Source organism: Dreissena polymorpha, chromosome 13, assembly GCF_020536995.1.
Source record: "Dreissena polymorpha isolate Duluth1 chromosome 13, UMN_Dpol_1.0, whole genome shotgun sequence".
In the NCBI taxonomy this organism is placed as follows: Eukaryota; Metazoa; Mollusca; class Bivalvia; order Myida; family Dreissenidae; genus Dreissena; species Dreissena polymorpha.
The window spans coordinates 28,762,517-28,768,516 of record NC_068367.1 but is presented as its reverse complement, the minus strand read 5'-3'; the positions used below and the strand labels follow the sequence as shown (position 1 = coordinate 28,768,516).

Below are 6,000 nucleotides of genomic sequence, written 5' to 3'. Positions count from 1 at the left end.
ATAATTTTAACACAATATATGTAGGGAAACTCATATGAATCGCGTAATGTGAAAATGATTATTATGCTATAATTCGACCACGAAACTTGACGTGACTTAATACCGGACATTATGGAATGGAGCTACGCTTGCCGTATTTGACATAAGACCCATTTTCGCAAATTATCTTATCAATGCTTATATGAATTTGATTGCTATAATCTTATGCGTATTCGACACGGAATTATTGTCAAGGTTTTTCATTTTGTCAATATTTATCATAGCAGGGGACATTGCTGACATCAATATGGATACTGTTTTCATTTTCTGTCGAGAAATGATATGACTTATTATCAAGATTATTTTATAGTACGGTAGCGTTCTCTTCACAATTGAGATTTATTTGTACAGGTAAATTGCTCTTATACTCACCATTCGGACTCGACGATCGGCTCGAATAAAAATGTTAGTCGCTTAAAAGTACAAATTCATCATATTGAGCACGATTATTATTATTATTATTATTATTATTATTATTATTATTATTATTATTATTATTATATAGCTTTTAGAAACTTATACCTTAAAAAAATCCCATTGGAAAAAAAAAATCCCATGGGAAAAAAAATCCCATGGGACAAAAAAATCCCATGGGAAAATAATCCCATGGGATTTTTTTATTATTTTAAAACACGATATAACGCGTTGAAATCGCGAGAAATGCTCATCATTTGTTAAAAGGTAGTGTTTCTGAAGGTTACATGAATAAATCTCTAAAAATCAGAAAAAAATCCCATGGGATTTTTTTTTTTCCCATAAAAAAATGGGATTTTTTTTCTATCAAAGTAAATTGAACGAAAATAAGCACAAATGCTTTAACAATGCTTAAAATCGATAACTAAGCACAAATGAACGTGTTTTATGTTTTTGAAAATCCCATGGGATTTTTTCTCCCATAAAAAAAGCTGGAGAAAAATCCCATGGGAGAAACCAAAATTCCCATGGGATAATGAAAAATCCCATGGGAAATTACAAAAATCCCATGGGAACCCCAACTTTGCAAATAAAGTTCAAAGTGAAGAAAACGCATTTAACAAGCAAAAATAACCAATTATTAATCACAAGTTAGACTTTTATCTTATACTTTATCACAAATAAGCAAACCTTCAAGAAAAAGGGTACTTAAGTTTGCGAAATTTCGGTTTCGCAAAGTTTTTCCGGTGGCCGTTTTTCATGAAAAAATACTTAGAACTTTTAAAGTTATCCCAGGATCCAGAAAAGTGTAAATGACTTAGTCTAATATATTGAATTCCAAAAAGACATAATACTTTCAGGTGGTTAACATTAAATAACTTATCTAGCCCAGGGCATGACAATATTTACCATGAATTTGTAGCCCTGTAAGTCCTCTAAGTAAATGCGCTTAAAGAGCCGCTTTGCTGTTGGATTATTTCCCTGTCAAACTCTGCAGTATCTTCCATCAACTGGTCAATGGTAATTAAAGCACATAATGAAAATGTATAGGGAACGTAATTCATGAATTGTTTTAAATATTAAGTTGTTAAATGGTCTTTAGAAAGAGAACTAAAAACGAAGTGAATACATCGCAAAGCACTAAGCATAACTTAATTTGTTGATATGATTAGTACAAATTTATTATTGCTATAATTAGAAAGATGTGTAATTCTATTGGTATGAAAATGCACACTCAGATACCTAAAAACCAATTCCATTGGTTTAATTTTTTATTTACAAGCAAATACGTTGAATTGATATCCCCCGCCAACATGCTTCTGGACACATAAGTATTATATTTGACACTCAAACAAGCATTTTTTAAAGATACAAAGGGCCATAACGCCGTTTTTAACAGATGGTGTACAATTCCATTTGGCGTGCATCATCCTCTTATCCATATATATACTCGAACCAGGTTTCAATGAAATCCGCCAAAGCACTTCCATGATATGGCCTTGGACACACAAAAAGCATTTTTTCAAGATACAAAGGGCCATAACTCTGTTATTAACTTATGGTGTACAATGCCATTTGGCATGCATCATCCTCTTATCCATATACATACTCATACCAAGTGTCAGTGAAATCTGCCAAAGCACTTCCAAGATATGACTACGGACGGATGGAAAGACGGACAGACGGAAGGATGGAAGGACGAACAGACAACGCCAAAATAATATCCCTCCGCCTATGGCGGGGGATAATAATAAACATTAACACCATTAATGAGCATTGAGTGCTCAACATGCACAGTAAAAAACTTCCTTAGCCTGCAGTTCCATAACCTTGCATGAGAAAATTCCGATACTACATTCAATGTTATTAATTTCTCCACATAGGTCTTATTACTTCCTTTTTCAACCTGCAAGCTCCACTAAGTGAAAATTTGGGTGACAGCTGCTTTTAAACTAATATTTGCCATACTAAAACCTCAAATATCACATAAAAAGGTCTACAATAATGTCATAAGAAGATTAAATTTAAAGGAATATTTAGATATAATAAAAATCACAAACCTTCAGTTGATGTTTTATTCCTAGACAGACTGCTCAAACACTGTATGCATCACTCTTTAGCAATATTTCATGTCACTTTCCAAATGATATAAATACATAAGTATTTTAAGAAAGTGTTTTTAATGGAAAAACTAATGAACTCTTCTGTTTGTTAAATGTCTTTAACTTTATTTTAACAAGTTAAACCAGTACATTGTCCACCATGTTTCATGTTTCAATCTAACAGGTAAACTTTCTGTATTTGAATTCAGCCAATTAGAAAAGGCTGTTATATCTTATAGCCAATAGATTTGCAGCAAACATACCCAACATCTTATGTACAACACATGCTTGGCTTATCAGATAGATTGTTATTTGACAACCTGGACTGGCTGAGTTTGATATTGAGAAAAAACAGTGTGTATACCACTTGGACAGGGTTAAGGAATTTAAACTTGTAGAAATTGCTTTGAAAGTAACAAATACTCCTACTTCTGCAGGACTACTACTTTAATTACTACAGCATCAACAACACCACCAACAACAACAACAGCAACAATAACAGCAGCAACAGCAGCAACAACAACAGCAGCAACAACAACAGCAGCAACAGCAGCAGCAACAACTGCTACTACAGCAACAACTGCTACTACTGCTACTTCTATTGCTACTACTATTGCTACAGAAACTGTTAATGCTACTACTTCTACTACTACTACTACCACCACAACCTCTACTGATATAAAAAACACTACTGCTACTACATCAATTACTACAACAACAACACCTACTACAACAACAACAACTACTACTACTAATACAGCTACTACATCTAAAACTACTACTACTACTGCTGCTGTTGCTACTATGAAGTCTATTTGGCTATTTGTAAGTGTAAGGTGTTCTATATGTGTTCTTATTCCCCATAAGAAATTTTGTAGAACTTACTGGTTCTTAAAGCGTTCTAGATGTGTTCTACAACTACATTTTAAAACATTTTTAGAAATGTTTGACCATATTTTGTCCTCGAAATGTTCTAAAAAGGTTCTTGAAATTATTGGAACAGTTTCAGTCCTAAGCCATTTTCCACAAATATTCTGGATTTATTCTAAAAAAACTGTTTTGGAACAATTCCAGAACATACGTTTTAGAACACAAATATGGAACAGTTCCAGAACTGTTCCAATTTCTAGAACAAATTTATAATTATCTTTGTTGCATTTTCTTTTAAATACAAAATACATGATGCAAATACAGTCATACATGTATTAAACTACAAATACATTTCAGACAACCAGCGAAAATTTTCTAAGTTATTTTCCATTGATTTCCATCCAAGAAAATGTATAAGTTATTTTCCATAACGATTTCCGTTGAAAAAAATGGCTAAGTCCAACTTTCCATGGTGTTTTCCATACATTCCGTGGAAATGCATGGAATTTTAGTCAAGATTCCGTGGAATTCCATAACAGCTTCAGATGGAAAATTGGCAAGTGGATGGAATTCCATCAAATTCCATGGATTTCCATCGATTTCCGTAGAATTCCATAATATTTTCTATGGAATTCCATAGAAAAGTGCTGATGACTATGGCAGATCTACAGACGGGAACTTTGTCGTTCATTGTGAGATTCTAAAATCATTTGGCACATTTGTTCACCATCATTGGATGGTGTGTCGTGCGAAAGAATTATGTCGATATCTCCAAGGTCAAGGTCACAATTTGAGTTCAAAGGTCAAACATGGCTATAAATGAGCTTGTCCGGGCCATTACTTTGTCGTTCATTGTCAGATTTTAAAATCATTTGGCACATTTGTTCACCATCATTAGACGGTGTGTCGCGCGAAAGAATTACGTCGATATCTCCAAGGTCAAGGTCACACATTGAGTTCAAAGGTCAAAAATGGCCATAAATGAGCTTGTTCGGGCCATATCTATGTCATTCATTGTGAGATTTTAAAATCATTTGGCACATTTGTTCACCATCATGGGACGGTGTGTGGCACGAAAGAATTACGTCAATAATTCCAAGGTCACCACGACTAAAAATATATTTATTTTGATACGAATGGGGTTAATTTTAAACAATCATCAGATAAAGGGAGACAACTAAAACTGAACTGATTAAATCAGTTCAGTTTTAGTTGTCTCCCTTTATCTAACTTTTTTTGCACATTGAAAACCTGGTTTTGTGACAATTTTGTCCCTTGTTTCTTACCTGTTCTAATTTGTGAATGCTAGTTTTCATTAAATACCAGTGGACTTATGTTCATACATACATGATGAACTCTGGCTATGATCTCTTTGATAAACCACAGGCCTTGGTTGTCAGTGATGTCTGACTTGGTCATGGTCATTTTTAACTGTCTACAGACCTCTCTCTCTCCCCCCCCCCCCTCCGGTTGGATTGGACAAAATCCAAGGGAAGTAATAAAGCTTTAAAGGGAGATGATGTCTATACCGGCCAAATGATAAATAGAAATTTTATTTCAAAGTGGCGCGCAGTAGGGGGCATTGTGTTTCTGACAAACACATCTCTTGTTGGGTCACTAGGTCAAAGATCAAGGTCACTGTGACCTCTAAAAAAAAATTCTGACAAACTTTCGCAGCCGAGCGTGGCACCCGTTATGCGGTGCTCTTGTTATGCCCCCGGTATGGTGCATTGGCCATAACTTTTCAATATTGAAGATAGCAACTTGATATTTGGCATGCATGTGTATCTCATAGAGCTGCACATTTTGAGTGGTGAAAGGTCAAGGTCATCCTTCAAGGTCAAAGGTCAAAAAAACAAATCCAAGGAAAGTAATAAGCTTTAAAGGGAGGTAAGTAATGAACCTGCCAAATGATTTATTTTTTTTAAATAAATCAAAGCAGCGCAGGAGGGGGCATTGTGTTTCTGACAAACACATCTCTTGTTTTATGTTATTTTACATTAACTTCTTCATTTCTACACCGATTCACTCCAATTGAAACTGAACATCTCTTATGACAATACGGTCAATCTCAACTATGCATGGCCCCATTACCAACCCTGGGGTTCCCCCTGGGTCAAACATGCGGCGTGGGGATACGCGTCGGCCTGTGCCGCGCCATTTCTAGTTATGGAATTTAAATTAACCAGAAACATTAATCTATGAAGAAAATAACAGTCTTTTTTTTAAACCCATTAAACAGTAAAAGTAAGACTCTTAACATATTTCCCCATAAAGGAAAAAACACGCACAATTTTTTCCCCAAAGTGGAAAATCGCATGTAAAATTTCCCCCATGTAAGGGCTAAAGACCCCATCCCCCACAACCCCAAAAACCCCTGATAAAGCACGCAATGGAAATGCATACAGTGATCTTTTTTGCCCCAAAACAGCCATTTTCAGGCTGTTTCAGAATGACAAAAGAAAAAAATCCAAAAATTCTTACCAAAATTTCCCCTAAAAGATGCCAAACTTTTCCGTTAGACTCCCTAGTTGTCTTATTGAGTTTATTATAAAGCAATAATATTCTTTGGCAC

At 34.9% G+C, this 6,000-nt stretch overlaps 2 protein-coding genes across 2 annotated transcripts in view; one reads left to right on the top strand and one right to left on the bottom strand.

Annotated features, from left to right (window-relative positions):
• LOC127854541 (tubulin monoglutamylase TTLL4-like) overlaps window positions 1–6,000 on the top strand; it is a 724,238-nt gene that overhangs the window by 191,552 nt on the left and 526,686 nt on the right. The gene's annotated exons all lie outside the window — the stretch shown is intronic.
• Window positions 1–6,000, bottom strand: part of LOC127855724 (uncharacterized) — a 663,610-nt gene that overhangs the window by 172,719 nt on the left and 484,891 nt on the right. The gene's annotated exons all lie outside the window — the stretch shown is intronic.